A 26,292-nucleotide genomic window follows, 5' to 3' on the forward strand; every position below is an offset into this window, starting at 1 on the left:
AGATATAAAGCTGTTATCTATCGATTTCAAAGAAGTGACTAAAGGAAAAAGTTATAAAACTCTCTTCTTTATCTACATGAAGCTCAGAACTGATACGATATTGACCTGGTATACATGCAAGGCAGCGCTCATAACTTAGCATTTGTGTCAATTAATGGATGAAGACATTTGTGATCTCTATAATGACCCAAATACTATCTATTGTTAACAGTATTCCATTTTGCTTAAACCTCTCTAGTTATGACTTCTTTCTTTGAGCCTTGCACCCTTTTATCAGGTCAGGTATACAATAACCACTGAATCTGTGCGATCATGAATACGACCTGGGGAAGAAAAGAACTAGCTTTCATGTAGACTGTATTTCCATGTTTCATTTCTTATTTCATGCAGTGCCGCTCATGTATGATTGCAACTCTCTTCCAACAGCCCCCGATCTGTCAAGTTAGGGGAATGCATGTGTTCTTAGATTGATCAACATTATTTATTTACCAACAAAATTTCTCCAAGGCTCTGAAGCTTCTGGTGAAATTAATCACTAAAGTTTAAAGAACTACCATATTAAAGCAATTCAAGGAAACACCTTTAAATGAATACTCCAGGCTGAAACGTATATATGACATGAACAGATAAAGAAAAAATAGACAAACAAAACGCTGACAATTAGATGATCAAAATCGGACAAGGAATAACAAAGTTATGTCATTTTAAAGATTTGCATTATTTTGATGAAACGGTTACTTCTCTGCACTTTTTTAAAATTGATATTCAATGAGGAAATTGGTGTCAATTTTAAAGGTTTTCAATATTTCAATGAAACAGTTCTAATATTTAATTAGGAAATTGATGTCATATATCCACTTGTTCTTTTGTATTTTACTACATGAAATAATGTTTACTATAACAATTTGGACTGCTAAGTGCTTTAATACCTTGGCCCTTGATAACCATTGACCTTGATCATGTGACTGAAAACATACATGATCAGTGATATTGGATTACCAAAGTTTCATAAAATCGATCCATATACTTTCAAAATGATAATGCCATTTCAAAAACTAAGCCTTTGTTAAGTTACCAATGCTGATGACCCCCTGCCTCCTGTACGGCAAAGAAGCACCCAAATGTATGTCTTACTTTTGATATGTGGCTAGAAAAAAAGCCGGGTGTAATTTGGGGAAGCAGTATTTATAATATGTGATGTTCACTTTACACATCATAAATTCATTAATTAATAATGATTTGATGCAAACTTAAAACAAAATGAGATGAAATTATCAGAATTTCATGTCTAAAATTTAAACAAATTTCTCATCAAAATGCCCTTAATGAAATTATTAAATCCCTTTGGGATATTGGGAATTTCACAAGCAATAGAAATATGATAGTAAAATTATGGTACAGGAATACAGAAAAAAATGGATTAAAAAAAAAATATATAATGGGGGTCCTCGAAATTCAAATATATTCAGTTGTAAGAATCAAGCAGTTTACCCTACCCCATTTGTTAAAGCCATTGTTTGTGATCCTTAGATTTCCTTTCAGTGAAAGTATACAAGTATTTCTGTATCAATATATGGATAGAGTAAACATTTTTAAGTTATGACCATTTGTATACCGAAAGTTGTGCTATTAGATTTAGGCGAGGTAACAAAATGGGGCAAGTTCATAATGCATGGTGTCATGTACATGTGCAGTTTTGTTAGCGCGAGGATGATTTGCATAATAAAAGGAGATCCAAGATAATATTATGATTTATTGTCTCGATTTCTTTGTTCTCTTTTATATTGTTGGGGTAAATCGTGATATAGTTATATCAGGGAGGGCATTTTCTTAAAGAGAAATGCCAGTAGTTGCAGTAAACACTGATTTCATGAGAAAGTCTGTAAAACCAGGCTTAATTGTCAGAATATCATGGAGGATCTAGATCTGGTACAGTTACATAAACAGAACTTTGTGAATTCTTGAAATCTACGCTGAAAAACGTTCACACTGAAGATCACCAACACAGATAGGCACACGTGAGACAGTGTATAATTATTGCTGGAATAAAGACCCGACGGAAGTGACCGAATCCGCGCTTATTTTGCTTATTTCTCAGCAATTACACAATTTCTCCCAGAATCCTTTGGCACATATTTTTTATTCATACAAACAGACACTTGGGTGGTCATTATATTAGATTCTGTAAAAAGTCATTTTGAGATCGTTACCAAAACTGGAATTTATCTTTAAGCTCCCCCCCCCATATAACAATGGCCATATGTTTTTTTTTTACGTAATCTGGGGTAACTGCAATGCAAATGCTAATATGAATCCAAGCAAACTCATTTCAATGTTTCATTTTCCATGCTTTAATTACATTACTGTAAACATTTATATTCATATATTTGAATTGAACATGTACAACTGATTCCATGTGAAATATGCACATAAACTAATCAAAACAATACGGCCATATGTTTAAAACGCAGTAAATAATTGTTTTGCCATCTGGTACCTATGATAAATTGGGAAGAGTCATGATGATCATAAACACCTTTTTCAGCCTCAGGGTGTAGGTCTACATTAAAAATAAATTCAGTTGTCTGTGTTATTTGTGTGCAGGGCATGCCTTCATTACAATCTGTTGATTTTTCCAAGTCTCCCTATAGTCTACCAACTAAAGGAGCAATCCTTATAGTAGATAAGTTGCATTGCTGGATTATCAGTCACTGCGAATTGTAAAACAAAAAATCACTGGTGTTCTCCCCAAGCCAACAAACCTTTCCATAATATTTCCAAGTGACATGCAATTCAATATAAGGTTGCCACTCTTTAAGTGGTTTCTCTTGTGGTGATGTCTCCAAGAAATCTCCAAAGTTTTTGTTTCAGTAGTTGGTGGCAACATCTCAAAACATTTCTGTGAAAAGAATTGCAAACTTGTACACCTATTTGATCCCTTCTACAATGTACAGTAATAGCCTTTTGGCCAAACAAAAATTGGATGTGAAAGCATTGAACTCTGATAGGAAAGAGTATAAAACTTTGGCTAGCCCAAATAATTTAGACATTAACAAATCTTTAGATCTTGATCATGTGAAAGACTAGCATTGGTAGATATTGGAGTGCCAAAACGCTCTTCTGGCCAGTCAAATCTTGAGCTAGTTCGGAGAGTGTCCATCTCTGTGAATGATGGAACAATCACAGAGACCAGCAGTGGAAAGTGGAAAAAAAATGAAGTTAACATTCCCAAATAATATTGCTAGTCTAAAAGAGACAGAGCTGATTCCTTCATCTGAAGAGACTCAAGTCGGTTAGGGCCTACACACTATTCAACAGGCCAGTGATAGACACCATATTCAAACCTTTCATGTATGCATATATAGAAGAAATGAAAAAAAATATACAAGCTTTGCTTAGATTTTGTACTGTGTTTTGGAATTGTTAAAGGAATCCATAATGATCTGCATAGACATCTCACTAAAAGACAAATATGAACAGCATTAACTCAAGTGAGGGTATAAGGAAATGCGGGAGGGGATAGAGGCAGAGAGAGGGGGGGGGGGGGGGGGGGAGAAAAAATGAAACTGAAGTGAGAGCTAAAGATACTTGTACAAAGACTGCATTGTACATGTACATGTGTAGGACTTCAAGACTATTCATGAATAGGGAAGCAATGACAAAAGAAGCAAGTCTGAAAAGCACTTCTGACAAACAAATAGTAAGAAAGCATCCTACTGCACACCTCATGTGTTTTTGTGGTAAGACTTGCTACACAGCCTTTCTCAGAATAGACCTGTGCAATGACACACAAAAATGTCTTATCCTCTTCTCAAGATCTTGGGTATTTCTTTAATCAGAAAGAATAACTCAGAATTGCTTGATTTATAGCTTTAAGGTTGGATATCCTTCAGTATTTGGCAGCAAACTCGGATACAAGAGCACGACACCAGGGGAAATTCTCCACTCCTAATTGCTCACATTTACGTCACAGAATGTATAATGTTAGTGACGTCAATCGACTAGTCTTGCTTAACCAGCCACTTGCAGGATAAATCCAACTCTGTTAATATCACTTGGCTTGACATGGCTCATCAACAAACATATCACTACAACCATTCATTTGATTGACAGCATTACACTAGGGACTGGTTTAACAGACTATCAGTGGAAAGGGAGTCAAGTAAATCAAGATGTAATGGTTGAAACATCATAAGACAAAAGAGAATAAATTCATTTTCCACGACACAAATTTGTCACTAATGCTGATCTCATATGTGTATAGTGTTAATGTTCACACACAAGAGATGAAGTAAAAAATTAATGCAATTCATGGCTTAAATCACTGACAATATACATTAGATAAAAACTGTCTACAAGGCAATCATCATAGAAGATCTCACTGGGCAGGACAGGGTTTTACATTTCTCAGACATTCTTCCACACTCTGACATTTTGCCAGCCTTGAAAATCTTTTCTTTGTACGTATAGTCTGTATGACAGAGGATGATTCGGGGAGAGGACAATGAAGGCAAAGAGAAAATGATATCAGGCCAGACAGTGGACAGTAGAGATGGAAGACAAATAATATGTGCATGTATGTATCACTGTGGGATGAGCATTGGAGCCAGGAATGGGATTCTTGTTATCGTGCAGTTGATAAATAGGCCTATGAGTGGCAGAAAAAAGTTGAATATTTTTTCAAAAGAAGTGTTTCTTGGTATTTCTAATACGTGATGGCCCATGACATTCAATGAAAGTGTTGAAAGGAAATTAATAACAAAACAAATCCACTTTTATATTGCACTTTAATACATCAGAACGACATCTATAATTGCTTTACAGATATATTCTCACCACGGTCATCTGATCCTGGCATGCCAACACACTGTCTACACTCCCTGAGAAGCATTCCAACAAGAGTTCGAGACTCAATTGCTATAGGCACACTACATCTACCAGTACCCATTCAACACCTGGGTGGAGAGTGGCAATGTGTGGATTAACGCCTTGTCAAAGAACATTATGCCATGGTGGAAATTGAACACACGATCCTCTGATTACGAGATGAGAGTCAGAACTACTAAACCACGACACTTCAACTACAAGGCGTTCACGATTGAAGCCAAGATTGTATAGATGCATTTATAGATCACCATCATATACCAGGGGATTGTTACATGTAGGAAGGAGCCATTACTCTTTAATTTCTGTAAAAAACACGATGGGTTCTAAAGCTAATAAGTGGTATATTCAAACATTCCCAATGACTTTGAAGTTCCATGCAGAGATTTTCAGGGCCAAGTGCCAGTTTAAAATACATTAACAGTTTTGTTAATTGCAATAGAAGTTATAATGCTCATGAATGGCTTGTGCTAGATCAAACAGATTCTCAAATTTGGCACTGTGCCCATCTCATAACTTGGGTACCAGATTTGATCAAACGAAAGTATGATCCTTACAAAAATTCAATAAACGAGTACATTTCAATCATTTAAATGTCCTGTCCAGGACTTAATTTTTGAGAAACACGATTACATATGGACTCCTACCGCAATCCTCAAGCCATAGTCAGGAACACTACATGTGTGTAAGGAAAAAACTCCTTGTTGTTTCCACACAAAAAAAGTAAAGATTAGAGTCAAGCAAGAGTTTAAAGATATTTCATAAAATTTTCCCATATTTCACCAGAAAAATTCAGAAGGGAGGGAAAAAAGTTTTTAAAAGTTGATAGGTACTCACAAAGCATCAAGGACCCTGCCGCATTTTCAGTTAGCACAATTGCGCATGGCTGGTGACCGGGCTTGCCAGCTTGACAGGCTAGAGACGATCGTTTGGTTCCAAATTGCGCATCGCTGCTCATGCTTCACCAGCTTCCCTCATCAAACTCAGAGCCGGAGTGAACAATTTGGCATGAAAAATTATTTTTCAACCTAAATGATCAAGAAAATCACAAATCACACACAAATATTGGAAATTAGTCAATGGTAACTAAAACTGTAAAAATTTGTTTCGATGGGGGGGGGGGGGGGGAAGCAAATTAAAAAAAGAATTTGAAAAGGTGGTTATAATAAAAACCTGTAGGTTTTTCTGCAAAAAAGTATTTACTATGAATTATCTTTTGAGAAAAATCAAAGTTACATTTGACCAAGAAGATGAAGACAAATACTCAAATACAAGGTTGAAAACATTATTGTAAATGTTGGTCACATACATATGTTTTGCATAAATAATCAAAGGTGCAGTACTGCTGTATAATTTCATGGAAAATTTACATTTTAGCACCTTATAATAAATTGAGCTCATCAAATAGCACAAAAAATTGATTTTTTTTAACAGGCATGATATTTCCCTCTGAAAAAAAAAATCTGAAAAGCAGCCAAGGGTGGCTAAGTCCCCGCTGAGGTCCAAGATGCCCTGGTTGGGTTACAAGCTCTTGTATAGTAAAGAAATTGAAAGTGATTTTTCAAGGCGAGTTGTTATGGTAACTTTCATCAGTTGACTTAAAGAAGCAGTAAAAACCAGCATGGGAATTTTCTTGGGCAAAGGATTTCATGTAAAAAAAAATAAAATTAGAAAAAAAAAATATTAAAAAAATCGGAATTGTGATGTTAGTCGGGAGAATATCATGCCTGACGGAGCTCAATCGAGCTTCTTAACAAAAAAGGAGTACCATTTATTTAATCTCGAAGTGAAGGCCTGACCATCATTTTAATCCATGATTTACAATATTGATATACATATATAAAGGTACCGTGCTTGAGCGTGTGTTCTTTGTATTTTTTAAATTAAATGTAGTATGAAATTTTGAAAGTTTGCTTTCGCTTGTGAAATTCTCAACACATTTGACATGATAAAAATGATCATAGATTAGTCCAAGGAAGAATCCTTACTCATTCAAAGGCATGCATTTGCTTCTGCATTCCTTTTCACCGATGCCAACTCCTCGAACAAACATGTATGTAGACATGTGTTCTCAGAAATTGAAAGGCAAATATTGGGGGCTGACTTAATGAATGAGTGAACCTGGATGATTCACTCCCATTCCTTACTATAAACCAAACAGACGTGAAGTGATTAAAAGTGAGCTGGCTTTAATCTGTACAAAGGTTGAATAACTCCTCATAATCATATTGTTCATTTATTGGAATTAATCCAAGTAATTTCATCCAAATTTTATATATTACCTGCATGAATCAGAAATATTATTTTTTAAAGTTTTAAATACCCCATTTAAGGCATTTTTTTAATATCTGCATTCATTTTTTTGATATAGGTGATGCCATACAACTGCTGTGGATCATCATCATCTTGAAGGAAATAAAAACGACACTTACAAGGTATTAGCAATAATGTGTCTCGCTCACTTGTGAAAATAAGAAATATTGCAATCTCCTTTGTCCCGCAACAGAATTGTATCGAAACCTTATAATGAAATATGTGGAATAGAATGTAATAATAATAATAATTAGACTTATATCGCATCGAATCCACTCTGTAGAGTGGTCAAAGCACTTTTTAGAATAGAAAGTAAAATTCAAGAAGGGCTCTTTCATGAAATGCTACTCCCTTTTGTCCTCCCCTGTATACCTCCTCCACTTTGATATGAATTACATTATTGCAATCATATTTCATGCGTGATGATTATTAAAATTTGTTTGTGGGTATAGTAAAAGATGTTGTGTCATAATGAGCTTATTATCTATAGAAAAACAGAACAGAGTTCTTGAAGTTTGGTTGAAAAGTTAGACAGGGTCGCAGTGTTACATGTATGTGTCATAAGAGAGTTCCGAGCTTTCGATTCTCTGCGACTGCAACGTAACACTAGTTGACCGGAAGTAGTGATTCCACTCGTTCAGTATTACGTTCGTACATAGATGAAAACAGTTTCGATTTCAGTCGACGAACCATGCCACAGTATAGAGCAACATGATAGCCAGCGGGCCGTGAGCCAATGCTCGGCCGAAGGATCAGGCGTACATGTAGCACCATGCCACGAACTGGCAGGGCGACTTGAGGGTGCAGCATTTGCACTCTTGCTCTTCGAAGGCTTAAAAACGTTTTTACGTATGTGAGAACATACCAATATGAATCCCACAGTGTAGACACCAATTTAAAGTAATATCAAGAGAATGGATCGTTCAACTTCAACAGTTTCATGAAAATTCACTAAAAATTATGTATTTTGAGGAGAGGTGCATGAATGGCGGAACTCACAAATTAATCGCCGCAACCCTGGTAGGGTCAGGCTGCCATGCCCACTGAGAGCTGACTCAAGCTGAACTCTGGAAGCTGTGTGTACAAACGTGGCGAAAAAAGAACACAATCACCTACCAGATATGTAGTAGCTGAAAACGTGGCACATGTAATGGAAAATATAAATGTAATGGAAAAGCTGGTAACAGGCAGTAACTTGCCATTTACCAGCCCTGCTGAATCACTGAAATTTTGGATGACATCATCATGTTTGAACTAGCACTTGTTTGAGCACTATGACACCGAACATCAAAACCCTCAAATACAAGTCACAGATTTAGGCAGTGAACGAGAAGGCTCGTTACCAAATACTTCGCGCATGCACAGAGCTCCCATATTCCATGATCTTGTACGTCAACATGGCTCGTCGCAAAAAACGAAAGGTCTCTAGTCTTTCACCTAAACTTGATCATTGACCTCACAATGACCTCTGACCTTACCATATGACCTCTGACTGCACCATAACAGGTCCCCTAAATACATCTTCAAATCAAGTCTGATTGAAAAGTAACTTATGGTTGCAGAGTTATATTCATGTTTGTGACAGACAGACAACGAACGACATTTGAATCCCTTATAGACTGTGGGATGGTCGCTAAAATTGTGACTTTCCGTGGGGCGGCAAATACAACCACGGTTCTTGGACATGATAATATGTAAAATATTATGAGTGAATACATGCACAATGTTGCCATCGGTAAATTTTGCTCCTGACCTCAAAATTAAAATAATATGCAAAATCGTACCATTGATTCGACTGGAAATTCCGCCATTCACCCCGTGTGTTAAGGACTTCCGTGAACGCGCGCAAGCGTGCACAATGCATGTAACCTCGTTCGCGTTTTATTTTTTTTTTATTCGCTGTACATGATATACGTTATAATACAGAATGTACGATGGCGGATAAGATGTCGTCGTCTTCGTCATGTTTTGACAGCGAAAATGACGATTTATCACTAGCAAATATATGCTACATGCACGTCTTACCCAAGGAAAGAGGGCCAGTAAATTCCCTTCAAGTAAAGAGCTAGAACAAATTTAAGCCTTTGCTGCATTCGTTGATGTAGACTACCTGGGACTTCAGAATAAAAATAGCTATTCGTGCAGCAGAGAAGTTTGCGATTGACTTGCATGCAGCCAGGTCAAACATCGTTCGTATATCACCAGCATTGAGCAATCAAGCGATCGAAGGTAATTTGTTTTCACTTTGTGCTCTTGCATTTCACTCTCTGCAAAAGAGCTCAAAAGTGAAGCGGTGCAAACTTTGATGATTTTTGTATAGGTCTACATCTAGATTTCTTAATTGAGTCGATGAATAATGTGAAATAATGTGACTCATGACTTACTTCGTCTTCTATTCATAGGCTTGTAAATGTGGCGGTTAAGTAAGTCATGACATGAGTCACATTATGTATCGATTCAATTAAGAAATCTAGACCTATACAAAAATCATCCAAGCTTGTACTGCTTCACTTTTGCAGAGAATGAAATGCAAAAGCACAAAGTGAAACAATTTTGGCATGGACAAAGATCGCTATAACAAGGATCACCATCTCAAAATCATCCTCTGTATCTTTTTCACCTTGATTGCTGGAATGCTGGTGATACGAACGATGTTTGACCTGGCTCTGAGCAAGATGTAACCCGTTACATCTATAACGTTAGTTTGATCCATTCGGATCTTGCTGCAATGCTGGTCGGGCTGGGCAGGAGCGTAACGGGTCGGTGGCCATGCAGGAGGGGCAAGAGCAAAAAAATCTCCGGTCTTATCAGGGGCAGATCCATGATTTTCCAAAAGGGGGCTAATATTTCAGAGGAAAGTTTCGACCAGCCCCCCCCCCAAAAAAAAAGTTTTTCAACCAATTGACAAGCAAAAAAAAATAAAAATAAAGGTTTTCACCCACAAATGAAGTATATTTCGTACACGAAAAAAAGGGTCTTCAATTTCAAAAGAGGGGGGCACACCTTTGTTTTGGCATATTTACATTACAAATTTTAGTATTTTGCTTCTCAAAAGGGGGGGGGGGGCCAGGCAATGGCGTCATGAGGCAACATTTTGAGGGGCGATATGGTGTATCGGGTACAAAAACAATGCGAGTGAGCAAAAAATTATACATTTTTATTACAAAAATCCAATTCAGATTTTGACATAATGTTAAAGATAACATATTTTTCACCCTTCTCTCTTTCCTTTTCCCTTTTTTTTCTTGGTCTGTACGCCACGGTAAACAAGATTTTGTTTATGATTTTGCATGCTTATTTAAAAAAAAATAAAATCACCTTTTCATGACAATCTATCTGTTCTTCTTTCTTTCCTTTTCCAGTTCCTCTTTTTCCCCTTTCCCTTTCATTCTCCCCTTTTCTTTTTTCCCCTTTCATTCTCCCCCTTTTCTTTTTTCCCCTTTAAGTTCCCGGTGAACTCCGCCAGGGGGGATAGCTTGCCCCCCCCCTGCACTGATTAAGCCACTGCTCCCTGGGATGGGCCGGGTTGCATGCAAGTCAATCGCAAACTTCTCTGCTGCACGAATAGCTATTTTTATTCTGAAGTCCCAGGTAGTCTACATCAACGGATGCAGCAAAGGCTTAAATTTGTTCTAGCTCTTTACTTGAAAGGAATTTACTGGCCCTCTTTCCTTGGGTAAGACGTGCATGTAGCATATACTTGCTAGTGATAAATCGTCATTTTCGCTGTCAAAACACGACGAACACGACGATATCTTATCCGCCATCGTATATTCTGTATATAACGTATATCATGTACAGCGAATAAAAAAAATAAAACGCGAACGAGGTTACATGCATTGTGCACGCTTGCGCGCGTTCACGGAAGTCCTTAACACACGGGGTGAATGGCGGAATTTCCAGTCGAGTCAATGGTACGATTTTGCATATTATTATTTTGATTTTGAGGTCAGGAGCAGAATTTACCGATGGCAACATTGTGCATGTATTCATTCATAATATTTTACATATTATCATGTCCAAGAACCGTGGTTGTATTTGCCGCCCCACGGAAATGAAAAACTAGAGACATTTTCCTTGTCCATCCCACAGTCTATTAGTCTCCCCTTCACCTCTAGGGAGTGAGACAAAAATATATTATTACATAAGACCTACTAGTCTAAAACAGAGCAAAAGGTCAAGCAAACATAACATTTCCATCATCAATAATAAAGGTCAAGTGTTTTTGGTCAACAACCTTAGATTTTCAAAGATTGTCTTTTACACTGTTGAGAAAGCAATTGTCTGAGTCTGATAGACAACATAATAGCGCATATAAAATCTACTCCAGTTTTAGCTCTGATAGGATCTTTACAATGGCAGTAATTAGAATGTAAATCTCCTATCCACATATTTCACAATTCTTGAATGAAAGTCTTTTCCCTTTATCATTACACAAAAGAGATAGGTCAATGACAGTATACTCTATATACTCTTGTTTCTCTTTTGAAGTGATTGCAAACCTCAATTAAACCATGGTTAGGGACCGCATCCATATTGTATTGGCAGCGTGCACCCCGCGAGCACACCCCCGCTGCGGTAATTAGTGAACAGGATGTATCTCCCCGCTAGACGCAGCTAGCGGCGGCGCGCTGCTCAGATTAAAGCAGATTAACAGGAATCATTAATCCTAGATTTTATCATTGCAGCTTCTCGCCGCTTCTCGCAGCTTGCACGCGGCCAACTTGCAGGCGAATACTCGTACTCAAAATGATGTGCTTTCTAAATCCGTTGGTGAAATGTGCGCGACCGATGCGGCGATTTTCTTGTCTGCCCGACACGAAATGAAGGTATTAAAGTATGAAATATTGAGCTAAAAAGTGTCTTAGATTTTTAGCAAAATAATTCTTATACATTTCGAGGTGGAAAGATTCATATTGATATTAGTTTTATATTATTTCCGTTGCGTAATAATGATCTATTTCTTCCAACAAAGTACGATCATCACTTATTCTTAATCCGACCCCGACATGAAATAGGACATAGTAACTTCTAGCAATGTAAGATCATCGCTTGCGTGTTTGTTTAGGTCCGTTCCGGCACGAAATGAAAGTATAAAAGAATGAAATATTGAGCTAGAAAGTGTCTTAAGAGGTTTTAAAAATATTTCTGGTACGTTTCAATGTGGAAAGATTTGTATTCATGTATCTAAACTTTACGAAATAATTATGTATTTCTTTGAACAATGTACGATAATCGTCGCAATTCGAACAGATATGTAATAAAACAAAATGTATGAAATATTAATCGGATCCTAGATTATTCGAAATATACTTTTAAAATGGTTTTAAGGCGGAAAGAATCTAATTACCTTTCGTAATAATCTACGATATTTTCCAACAATGTACGATCATGCTTGTGTGTTTGTTTCCACTCTGGCACGAAATGAAGGTATAAAAGAATGAAATATTGAGCTAAAAAGTGTTTTTAATGGTGTTAAAAATATTTCTGGTACATTTCAAGGTGAAAAGATTCGTGTTCATATAATTAAACTTCCGAAATAATTATGCATTTCTTTGAACGATGTCCGACGATCGCTTGTTCTTGAATTCGACCAGACATTTGATAAAACAAAATATATGGAATATTAATAGATATGGGTCGTAGATTATTCGAAATATACTTTTAAATAGTTTTAAGGCGGAAAGAATCCAATTACCTTTCGTTGTAATCTACGGCATTTTTGAACAATGTACGATTATCGCTTGCGTGTTTGTTTGCGCTCTGGCACGGAATGAACCGAGAAATGAAGGTATAAAAAATGACATATTGGGCTAAAAAGTGTCTTAAATGGTTTTGAAAATATTTCTGATACGTTTCTAGGTGGAAAGATTCGTGTTCATATAATAAAACTTGCGAAATAATTACGTATTTCTTTGAACAATGTACGATAACCGTTTGTTCTTGAATTCGACAAGAAAACAAAATATATGGAACATTGACAGATAACATGTGTCCTAGATTAATCGAAATAGTTTCAAGGCGGAAATAAAATAACTTTTCTTTTCTTCGAACAATGTACGATGATAGCTTGTTCTTGAATCCGACCCGACATGAAATGACGCAAAATATTTGGCATGTTAATAGATAAAATAGGCCGTAGATTTCTAAATAGTTATGACCATGGGTGTCGATCGGTATTCTTGGTTGGGGGGGATGATTGACACAAATGTTCTTGTGGATGGGGATATTTTAACATTACCCCCTCTAAAATCACAAGTTAGGACATTTGGGAGTGGTTGATATGCATGGTGTTCTTGGAAATTCCTTCATTGTTGTAGTGTACTATACTTTTTAAAAAAAAATTTGAAATTCAATTTGTGTTACAAGTAAGCCTATTCTAAACTCATACCGAGAAAAAAATGACAAAAATTGACTGGACCATGTACATAGTGATCTGTTTATTGAGCATGATGTATACACAGGGGCGTCGATCCATTTTTCAGACGGGGGAGGGGCCAAATTATGAATCAACGTTCCAAAGGCGCTCGATCACAATATATATATATATATATATATATAAAACTCATGAGAAAGAGACATATATCTCACCTTCACCAACAATGCGAGCGCGAAGCGCGAGCTAAATTTTTTTAGTATGTCGTGAAAACAGGAAAAATGTACCTGTTTAGGTTTGTTTGTAGTAACTCATGAGGAGGGTCGATACATGTATCTCACAAGAGAGCGAGCTGAAATTTCTTTATATTCTGACCTGAAAGCTTGATATTCTAAGCATTTTTGGTACCACTGATTAAGATGGGTATCTAGAAGAACAATAGATGCGAGCGCCAGCTGAAAATTTTGATATTTTGATCTGGAAAAAAGGACACTTTCATGGAAGATATATTATTATATCCAACAAAAGATTATTGCAAAATCAAAGTTCTTTTGAGGTTTAGAATTGAAAACTGGACATTATATTCACCTATATAATCATGAAAAGTATGGGATTTGGTACATGATGCGAGCGCGAAGCGCGAGCTGAAATTTTTATATTCCAGTCTGAAAAGCAGACATTTTGAGCACGATTTTAAATCAAAATCAAGTTGGTATCTCAATCTCGCTTGCTGATTTCAGTGTAGCATTACAATCTTATTTTATTCTTTAGTTGCACATGCGGAATTATTGGGGGGGGGGGAAACGATATGTTCCCCCCCAATATTTTCATTGGTGGGGCGATCGCCCCCTACCCCCCCCCCCCCCACCCAGGATCGACGCCTCTGTGTAAACAACTTCTCTCTTAAATCTAACCTGACTGGCAATATCTTTATTCTTCTTAATGCATGATGATAAAATGCAGATTCGGACCAATTAAGACTAGCACAAATTACAACCTGTGTGGCTTCTCGTGCGCCATCGGGCTTACCGTCATTCCTTTATTTATCTTGCCACCCTTTTACTCCCGTTTATTTTTCCACCCTTTTCAGTTAATGATTTATTTAAAATAATTTATTCACCACTGGTGGGATGGAACACCCTATCAACAAAAGTTGATTTTCGTTGGGGTCCTTTTATGTCATGTGTTAAAAAATATCAGATACATAAACATTTAATTCTTTTTCATCTTGAACCTCCACCAATCTGTTTAATAGTCCTGAAAAAGAATGTTTTCATTTAATAGCAATATACACAAATTGCGAGGGAAACAATTAAACTGATTGATGGCATACTATAATCATCATGATCAAACTTTTCATTTTTTCATCATCATTATTATAATTTTTCTACCCTAAATTATTGGGGGGGGGGGATGATAATACAGGCCATCCCCCCACTTGAAATATTGGGGGGGATATATCCCCCCATCCCCCCGTGATCGACACCCATGGTTATGAGGCGGAAAGCATCTGACTGCCTTTCGCAATAATCTACGGTATTTTCAAACAATGTACGATTATCGCTTGTGTGTTTATTTCTGCTCCGACACGAAATAAAGGCATAAATGTACGAAATATTGAGCCAAAAACTGTCTAATAAATGATTTATAAATACTTCTAGTACGTTTCAAGGTGGAAGAATTCATATATATCTAATTAACCCTGCTTAAAAATTAACTATTTCTTCCACCAATGCACGATAATCGCTTGTTCCTGTTTTAGAATGATATAATTCACCTTGCCATTAATTTGATGGTTCAAATTACAAAATTTGTGATTTTATGCCATAATATTTGATGCAAAAGTATTCAAGTAATTTCATTTCATTTTACATAAATCATTGGATTATTTTGTCGCAGCACGTGAGTGTAATGGTGCTTCTTCGCAATTCATTATGTTTCCATACTCGTGCAATGTATACACAATTAATCAATTTAGAAGCCCATTGTAACGAGTAGTCTGAAAAACGCTCAAGCGCAATGAAAAGAGCAGGATCTTTCGCAGAATAGTTATGTCCGCTACGCCCATGACCCTTCAATGATAATTAATCAATACAATCTACGTTGGATACTTTCTTTGAAAAGAACTTGCCGCGCATTATATTGTGAAAGCAAATGGCCGCTTTGATCTTTAATGACTTAAACAGCACCATTGTTAGGTATTTAATCACTTAATCTTAAAAGAGGATAAGAAAGAACATCCTGTGGAGTCTACTTTTTTGCCCTCTTATAATATTAATGCTTTAAAAAGTCATCCAACACTAGAATCTTTTGAAAAATTGTTCGGCGATTTCATGTAAACGGGGGGGCTGGGTGTCGAAAATTATTAGACCTATAAAATCCTGGGCACGTTGAAATCAACAAAGTATGTACCCTTTGGTATAATTATGTACATATATATTTTTAGGGCGGTAATGTCAATAGGCATCTAAAGAGAATACCTTGTTAGAAGGCGGGATTATTAGAACTTTGATTATAACTTACCTTTTGTATCGGCATGGGGATACAAAATCTTTGCAAATTGTTAACATAATTAAAATAAAGATAAACTTAAAAATCGGGGGGGGGGGGGGGTATACAACCAAGTCCATACTAGTGAGGGCACTAATAGATTTACCCGGGGCCATAATGCCTAGCTGCCCTTTGAGCTACTTTAAAATATATGCCTCATTATATTGCTATAAAACTAAGATCAGATTTCATTTGGCCTTTGTAAAGGGTGCAAGCACGAAAACACGACACGAAGCGCGCTTGAATTTTCTATAAGGCATATCTTCAACAATTTTGATAGTTTTGACATTTAGAGAACGTTCGTAAATAATCAAATGAATTAAAGCTTCCATTTGTTGGGGGAGCCAGGGAGAGGGTGGGGTGTATGACATTTTGTGTCCCCTACGCTTAACTGACTTTTGGAAGGACATGTTCTCTCCCCCCCGACATGTTTGATGTCCAACTACCCAAAACATATAATGGTCGGCTTGGTCGCTATTTTTTAAATCCCGTTCTTTAAATTTTCATGATCTACTTTTCATACTTGTTTTTTTTTCACATCTTTCAATTCATTGTATTTGCGTTCTTTTCTCTGTTTTTAAACTTTCTTTTGCTCTCGCGATTTGTCAAATTACATTTACAAAATTATAATAACCCGAACCACTTTTGAAATATAATGTTCGTCTGTTTATTGCGTGCTCATTGTAGTTTCCTGTTGGGGTTATTTTTGCACCATTTGGAATAACATCAACCTGGTCAGGCTTCCCGCTTTCACTCCTGTTCAAGGAATTCTTGTAATTGTTATTTTTGCCAAGAAAAGCACAAAGGTCGTCCTGACAAAAAAAAACGAGATGGTAACTTAAATGTTTTCAATGAAGCTCAGGGTCAATGAATTCGATCATGGGCACTGATCACTCCTTTGTGAAATGACGAAGTGCCAGTTGCCCGAACTTGTCACAATAGCTCTAATTCTATAAGGAATTGAATCTATTGTTCCTTCGCATTTTATCGTTGAGAGGATAAAAGCACATTTGCAACATATTTTGCAGCTCTAACCTTGTTGACAAATTAGACACAGAAGAAAAGTGACGCCTATTGGACAAAATTGTTAGAAAAAGACGAGATGTAAAATAATCATCAACAATTGCGTATGCATCAATTAACTAGAAATGGCACGAAAGTGGCAATGATTCTGCATGGAGTGGAAATAGAACATGTCGTCACTTTTTCAGTCCACGTTCATTTACCGCCATGTGCTGTGTATATAGAGCAACATAAAATTCTGAACGCAAACTATATTTTGTCATATTATAATTATATATGTATTACTGTTTTTTTAAATCCCCTTGCCCGCCATCCGGGGTAGGAGGATGGGCGGCGGCAGGGTAATTTTGATTACGGGGAGGAGTAACTTTTTTTGTATACTTAATTTCATATCGGGTCGGATCAAGAACAAGCAATAATTGCATCTTGTTAGAAGATGTAGATATTATAGCGTAGTGCGAATTATATTCTTTCCGTTCCAAAACTCTTCAGAAGTATATTTTTAATAATTCAAGATCTTTATGAACTCGATATTTGTCAATTTTATATCGCCATTTTATGTCGGGTCGGATCTCTTTCCGATTCGAAACCTTTTAGAAGTATCAGCTAGATCGAAACTCTGTATATAGGTATATCTATAATTTCTTAAAGTCGACCATCATTTTATAACGGGCCGGACCAAGAACAACAATCGTATGTTGTTGAAAGATATGGGTATTCATATCCCAACAAAAATCATTATTTTATTTCCACATCGAAAGTCTTAAAATATATTTTTAATTGACAGAGGATATCTTTTAACTCGATATTCCATACTGAAATACTTTCATCTCATGTCGGATTGGATCAAGAATAAGAAATTTTGCGACTTTTATTCCATTAAAATATTGCCTTTTCGACTTTGTCGGGAAAATTAGTCATTTCATTTTTTTCTGACAGAACATGGGTTCGTCCATATACGGGAATATCAGTTATTTAAATCGTTTACACTCGCATTAAATTTAAAATCATGCGTGATCGATCCTGCATTAATTTGAGATGTTTGTAACTCCATTTCATTTGCCTTTCCGATATTGCCGGGAAAGTGTCATTTATGTTCTCAGAGAACATGAATTCAGTCCTGAAGATATATGAAATTTATCTTAAATTGTTTGCACCTCAAAACAATCGCTCTTACATCAACACATGATCAATCGGAAATGATGGCGAAAATCAAAGAACGACAGAGATATTCCATGCATCCAACAATGGAATCGGTTCGCGAAATACGCAGTAGCACCCATTCATCATGTTCATAATAAAATATAGAGGGTGAAGAGTTTCCTCATTTGAATAAAAACATGCGGCACTAAAAAAAGGATTGTCACATGTATCAGTTCCCATTATGTGTGTAATGGCCCTAGCCTATTTATTCACAAAATGTTGCTAAACTAAAAAAAATAGGCCTCAAATGATTGGATTTATCAAATACTGCAGTATGGAAATTACAATGAGTATCATACAGTTTCACTTTTTTTTTTCAAAAGTTTGATGTTTTGTATGGGGATGTCATCTGGATCCCAAGCGTTTTCTTTTTCTTCATTCAATGTTTTTTTTAATAAGAAAAAAAAACTATGGACTACTAAACCGCACATCCGGGTTTTTTTATTATTGTTCCTGCTCGAAATGATATAGAGCGATCAAAAGACGGCGTTTGTAATTTGCATTCGACCCTTAACGCCCCCGCTATCCCCCCCCCCTCTGCGTGTGGTCTTTAGCGTCACTAGGGAATTGTTAACGCACTATAGAAAACTGGTGGATGAAAGTCTGATCGGATTTAATCCCGTGCCTAGAAAGACAGTATTGAAGATTATTGATACTGAAAAGCACTGATTTTTATACCGAGACTTAAACCTCGGTCACATTTGATCTACGGCAGCCGTAAGGCGAATTAAAACAGCCGTTTATTCATTTGTTTTATATACAAACCACCTATATGCAGCTGGTTCAAAAATGTTAAAACGGCTGTTTCCGACTCGCCGTACAGCCGCCATAGAGCAAATGTGACCGAGGTATAAATGGTAAAAAAAATTGACAAGCAAAAAAAAAAGTCTTCACATAGGAGAGGGGTCACTTATGGCTCGTCAGGGATCACTTTGGACTCGTCAGGGGGGGGGGCAGGGATACGTCACTTGCATGTGTTGTGACTCGTCAGGGGGGGCAGTCTGCCCCCCCCCTTTTAGGTACGCTAATGGTGCTGATCGTTGACTTTGGCCGGTTTATTAGGTCCGGTAAGAGGTAAAGGGTTGGAATAAAAATTTTAAACGTCTCAGATTAATTGAAGATCGTTCGAGACAGAAATTATTTCAAAATTGTTTTGATTTGGAAATTATATTGAAATAATTTAATTTCCTTTGAGAATAAACACTCTCCTAAAAAGAAGTACAATTCACGTATCTTTTCAATTAAGTCAGAAATATAAGTCCTAAATACATTAGATAAATGGTCTCAACTCTCAGATCACAGCTCATGATCGATCGGAACGTATTTCAAAATTGTTTTGAGGTGGAAATTATATAGAATTTATTTCAGATACCATAAGCTCTTTTTCCTGAAATAAATATTATTCGCTTATCTTTCCAATAAAAGGGAAATACGTTGGAATAAAAGTACTCAACATCTTAGTCTTAGATTAATGCACGATCGTTCGAGACGTATTTTTGAAATTGTTTTGAAGTGGAAATTATATATCATGAAATCAATTAAAACCTTCCAATGTAAACTTTTATTCTCCTGGAAGAAATACAATTCGCGTATTTTTCCAAAAAAAAGTCCAACAGAAGCAGATTGCGTTCCCAATAATTTTCTAGAATCAAGAGTGCCTACAATATCAAAAATTCGGCATAAGTTAAACAAAAAACCCAACATAAATATACCCAAACAATTTATACAATGTCAGAAACAAAATCGAAATGTCAAAAAATCAAAACAAAAATATCATAAAAGGAAGTATTTCAAACCAACATAAAAAGTAAGGCAGTATGTCTATAACAAAAGAAAAAGAAGTAGACATTTTGTTGATTTGCGATTTAGCGTGTTTAATGATATGGCGTCATTATCATTCTCCAAAATTTAGTTTGCCGTTGATATCAATGTTCGCACTAATTTAGTTACATTCGGGCATCATATTCATATTGTGTCATTTTATCTGGCCTCTGTCAGAAAAAATAAATGTTCTAAATATATTAATCTTCCCGTGGCAAAGATGAATAGGATACCCCTCTAGTTATACACTCTTGGCGGACATTATCCGGCGAGTTGGATGATATAGGCCTATTCATACCAAGATGTCTCAAACTATGGCCTTAATAGAGGTAAAAAAAAATATGCATGGGTACCATTCGTGCAACTTCTCGATCATTAATATTCTATTTAAACGAACGGTTTGTCTTGCGCTTCTTGATTTTCATGCTCGGGAATTAATATTTTTGTCAGTGCCAAGAAGCAACGTTGACGTTCGGATAAAACGGGATAAAATAGGCGTGTAATCCATCTGTATCCGGTCCCGAAATCATACGTTAAAAAAGGTCATTAATTCAACTTATTTTTCATGTGTGAATCTTCCGTGTCAATCTCAACTCGAAAGCTGCAACATTTTCGAAATCGGCAGTATTTTTATTGATGGCGTTAATTTTCAGTTCAGTTCGTTGACAACGGAAACTATTGAGAACCATCGACTTATCGAGATCGATAATTTTTGTCATATTCATAATTATGCGCACGTGTTGATCTGTAGTACTCGGTCGCCATGCGACACGATGCGGCCGAGCATATTCTATCGCTAGCTAGCTGTAGTCATTTCCAATAGAGCGTGCTTGCATGAAATGCTTCGATACGGACATAAAAGAGGAACGCCTTTCATTATCATGCTTTTAAATATAATAATTTGAAGTCGAGTAGCACGACAAGTGGAACTAGTACAGGCACCACGACGTACATGTTTACTCTTCATTCCGGGTCTTCATTCCAGAGCGAGTCGCGGAATTGAAGGCTAGCCGTGGCCGGCGCGGGGTGAGATTGCCTTTGCGAATTTTGATAGAAATGGGGGGCAGCGACAGCGCAGCTAGCGGCCGCTAGCTGCCGCTAGATGCAGCGAGCTGAGGATTAAATCTATAATCAAATGTAACATAAAGTATGGCAGCGAGCGGCAGCAGGCACAGGGGGAGCTGCGAGAGCGGATGTGAGTTCTATTGTGCCTTAATTATCGCAGCTAGCTGCCGCTGGCCGACGCTATTAGAGAGATTTCGATTGTCTGCGACTGCAACGTATTCCTAGTTCACCGGAAGTGGTGACACCGCTCGTTCAGTATCACATTGTAGTAGTACATTGATGAAAACAGTTTCGATTTAAGTCGACGTACCCGTACCACGCCACAGCATATACCAGCGTGATAGCGAGCGGGCCGTGGGCCGATGCTTGGCCGGAGAATCAGGCGTAGCATCACGCTACGAACCAGTGGGGCGACTGTGGGTGCAACATTTGCACTCTTGCGCAAAAAGCCGAAAAACACGGTTGTTTGGAAATAAAACATCAATTACCTATCGGATATATGTAGTGTCTGAAAACAGGACACACTAAATGTAATGGAAAAGCTGGTAACAAGCAGTAATTTGCAGTTTATCAGCCCTGCTGAATCAACGAAACTCGAGTGTTGATGCGGCTTCATTCATTTTTGCCAAGCTGGGATGACGTCATCATGTACGAACTAGCGCTCGTTCGAGCACTATGACACCGAACGTCAAAACCCTCAAATACGAGTCACAGATTTGGTCAGTGGACGAGAAGGCTCGTCACAGATTACTTCGCGCATGCGCAGTGCTCCCAAAATTCCTTAATCTCGTACGTCCACATGGCACGTCACAGAAAACGAAAGGTCTCATTTACCCCGTCCTAGAGTGTGCAAGCGTACGCTCGCGGGGTGCACGCTGCCAATGCAATATGGATGGGCTCCCTTAAACACTTGTTTTCTTGGGATCTCAAAAGTCCATCCTTATTCTTCACTGCGTTTGAGACCGGGGGGGTGGGGGGGAGGGGTGGTGTCGGCACTTCCATTGATGAGTGGATACCAGGCGCAACCAGCGCGACCAACGAAACGCATAGAAAGGATCTCCTTTTCAAGATAGGGCATGTTACGTACATAACGTAATAAGAGTGTCAAAAATACTAAAATACTGAGAAAAAAAAGAGTATATATTTCGCCAGGAAAGCTACGCGTTTACGGTCAGATTTATGTGTGTAAAAAAGACTGAAATGCTTTATAAAGGATGTACATGTAGGCTAATTTTTACCCCAACACATTAGAATCCAATTTAAGAGAGGTGTGGGAGGTGGGGCAGTACTAAACCAAATGTAAGTAAAGGTAAAGCTGATGACCGTGACTTAAATATCGCTGTACTTGTTTAGGGGGTCAATACAGGGAATACTTGTCAAGGGTAACGTTTTGTTTCTAATACTTGTCAAGGGTAGGGTTTCATATGCCGATACTTGTTAAGGGGTTCATTTTCAGAATATGGAAAATACTTGTTTAGGGTGCTTTTCAAAACCCCATGGAAGTTGCCCCCCATGGCTTGAGATCAGCGATCAGTTTATTATTTCCTATTTTTTAAAACATTTTCACCCTTATTTTTGACCTACAAAAAATATAATAATGAATTTTGGCAATGTGGCACATCTATGGCTAGTTGTCATTTGTTTAAACATTTCCCTGTTTTATCCTAAATATCCATTAAAGAGCTTAATAAACAAAAAACCCAAAGTCATAATCACTTCATTTTTTTTCATTAAAAGTCAAGATGAGCATTTAAACGATTTTTCAGACTTAGTAAAAGGTATTTAGAACCAGCCCCCACCCCCCCTGACACAAAAACACAGGCAAATTGAATCTTTTCCTTTTTGTTGGCTGCCTCTAGAATACTGGATGGTTCTCTGACAATTGTGACATGGCATTATACAACATGTGACCAAAAGATGGCAGTATGCAGTCTGCACATTTTTTTTTCTTTCAGGCCAAGCTTTATCTTATGAGGTCATTTTAATAGTACTGAAGGTAAATGTTACAATATATGTGTTTTACAATATATGTGTTTTACTATTGTTTCGCCAGCGAAAAGATTGAATTTATATAATATCAATATTGAAAGCGTTTGATTATTTGAATTTATTTCCCTTCATTTATTTAGGACACCGTATAGAATGGCATACGATATTTTTTGTTATGCAAATTAAGTCCTCTTAGTAGAGTTCGGTGCATAGGTACGTTGACGTGTCACTCCATTTTTGAAAGGTTCAGGAGTCAGACGCCAGTATCGGCCTCCGCAGTTTGGGGGAAACTTTCTGTTGTTTAATGTGATTTAAACGTGGTTTTATGTCCCGCCAGAAAAGAGTAAGTGTTTTTGAATTCATTAGATCCTTTATGTTTTCCATATATGTCAGACAAATTAAATAAAGTCAATTTGTAGTGTCTCGATTTGCCCGGTTTAGGAATGAGAGCAGGGCGTGTAGGTTTTTGACCCGGTTTTCGGCCCGGTTCCCGGTTTCGGATTTCCGGTTTTCAGTTTTTGTCTAGATTCATTATAAATTATGCTAATTGAAAGAGTTGATCCACGAAAGTGAAAATTGTATGTTTGTATTAAGAACTTATTTGCGAAATTAATGAAAAGGAAAATAATGATATTATGATTTTGATAACAGAGCAGAATATTATTCACATAAACAGATAAACATAATGGACACTAAATCAAAACAAGTTTTGCATCTCAGAATCAAGTGAATGTTTAACTTCATTGATGTATACTAAGAAAGTATTTGGCTATTACTCTACAAGTACGTGTCGTATTTTAATTGCTGGCAAAGGAATTATTTAATGTAGTAGCCACTTGTTACTGTTTGTGAAAAGAATTAGAAACAAATGCATATAAGCCTTGACTAGTTATGATTTAAGTTGAATTATGTACTAGTATATGCAAGATAAGCAAAGTTATTTTAAATCAACGTGTGCATAGCTGAAAGAAAATTGACAAAGTTAAAGAAAGTTGTGATTATTCAAAGCTACAAGAATTTTACAGATATTGCTTCTGTTCATTTGACATGTTTGATCAAACAGACAGTAAATTATTATAATAATTTCGATAACAATTCGGTTTGATAATCATGATTATACTGTTTTAAAGGACATTAGACAATGAGTGTTCATATATGAGAACAATGAAATAATTACACGTGAAACAAGATGCAGTGTGATAAAACAATTTCATTTTAACTGAACATCAGTTATGTAAACAAAGACTTATTATTGATTTATATATTTTGTTCAAACAGATTGAATAAAATATACGTTTAACGATGTTATATATCGGTACGGTGACGGTTTGTGTTCCTTCTTTCGACTATCCAACAATTGCGAATTAAATGCCCTCCCCCTCCTATGCTAGTTATCAAGTAATAATGATGAGGCACTGTTTTTCTCAATTTCAACTGACTGAACATGTCTATCAGAAAACAAAAGAAGGGACTTACGTACTTAATACTAAATCAATAAAGCAGAATCATAGCCTTGGTTTATAGGAGGAAGCATGCTGCTTACTTCCAGTCTAGCAGTCACACCAAACAATACACAGTAACATGGGCACACTATACTCAGGTCACTCTTAGGAGCATCACACCAAACAATACACAGTAACATGGGCACACTTTACTCAGGTCACTCTTAGGAGCAGTCACACCAAACAATACACAGTAACATGGGCACACTATACTCAGGTCACTCTTAGAAGCAGTCACACCAAACAATACACAGTAACATGGGCACACTTTACTCAGGTCACTCTTAGGAGCAGTCACACCAAACAATACACAGTAATATGGGCACACTTTACTCAGGTCACTCATAGGAGTAGTCACACCAAACAATACACAGTAACATGGGCACACTATACTCAGGTCACTCTTAGGAGCAGTCACACCAAACAGTACACAGTAACATGGGCACATTATACTCAGGTCACTCTTAGGAGCAGTCACACCAAACAATACACAGTAACATGGGCACACTATACTCAGGTCACTCTTAGAAGCAGTCACACCAAACAATACACAGTAACATGGGCACACTATACTCGGGTCACTCATAGGAGCAGTCACACCAAACAGTACACAGTAACATGGGCACATTATACTCAGGTCACTCATAGGAGCAGTCACACAAAACAATACACACATTGCAAACTATGGTCACTCGAGGACATAGCATTATTATAAGACAAAAGGTGTTAAATCCCTATTCCTTAAAATATGTGCATTGAAAATGTCAGAATTGAACAGCCAGTTTCTGTAAAATCAAAATAATAGGTAGTTTTAGAATCTCACCAGCAGGTATGAGATCATTCAAAGGCTTTCGCATGCACCATGTCCTCACCCTTGCTGAATATCAGAATTGAGAACCTTGCCACCTTCATTCTGCCATTCTCCTAAATCGTAGTCGATGTGCATGTGAGTGACGTCATATCGGTCTATTTCTGATTCGTCTAATGCCAATCCGTACAATTGCCAAATCGTCACATTCATTTCGTCTACCATCAGTTCGTCTACTATCCACATGGTCTAATTACCGATTCATCCACTCACCATATCATCTAATAACCACTTGGTCCAATAGCCATTTAGTCCATATACCACTTGGTCTAATTGGACTGAGTGTTCATTGTGCAAAATGAGTGAAAAATAAAATAAAGTGGATCTATTTTTAATAGACCAACTGGTTAAGAGACGAAATGGTCATAAACGAAATGGTGATTAGACAAAGTGATAATTGGATTAAAAAGTTAATTGACCAAATGGTTGTTAGACCAAATGTTGGATGGATTGGCATTAGACTGAATGAAAATGGACCATGTGGTGAGTGGACGAGTTGGCAGTAGACGAAATGGCAATTTACCGTCACATCAACCACTCAAGCTCAGCACGAAGATCATATTTAGTGAAACAATGGAATTTTTCCTTTTAAAACACAGAATTTTTTTCAGTGACCTTTCACAAAATTATGTCCATTGACCCAAAATGACCTTTGACCATGATCATGTGACCTAAGACATGTGCAAAACAATCACTCA

General features: G+C 37.0%; 1 protein-coding gene across 1 annotated transcript in view; it reads right to left on the reverse strand.

Annotated features, from left to right (window-relative positions):
* Positions 1-5,879, reverse strand: part of LOC121429656 — a 61,780-nt gene extending 55,901 nt beyond the window's left edge. The window contains exon 1 of the mRNA XM_041626806.1: positions 5,722-5,879. The gene's annotated coding sequence lies outside the window, so the exon portion shown is untranslated. The remainder of the gene's footprint in view (positions 1-5,721) is intronic.
* Positions 5,880-26,292: the final 20,413 nt, after the last annotated feature.

Source organism: Lytechinus variegatus, chromosome 1 (assembly GCF_018143015.1).
Source record: "Lytechinus variegatus isolate NC3 chromosome 1, Lvar_3.0, whole genome shotgun sequence".
In the NCBI taxonomy this organism is placed as follows: domain Eukaryota; kingdom Metazoa; phylum Echinodermata; class Echinoidea; order Temnopleuroida; family Toxopneustidae; genus Lytechinus; species Lytechinus variegatus.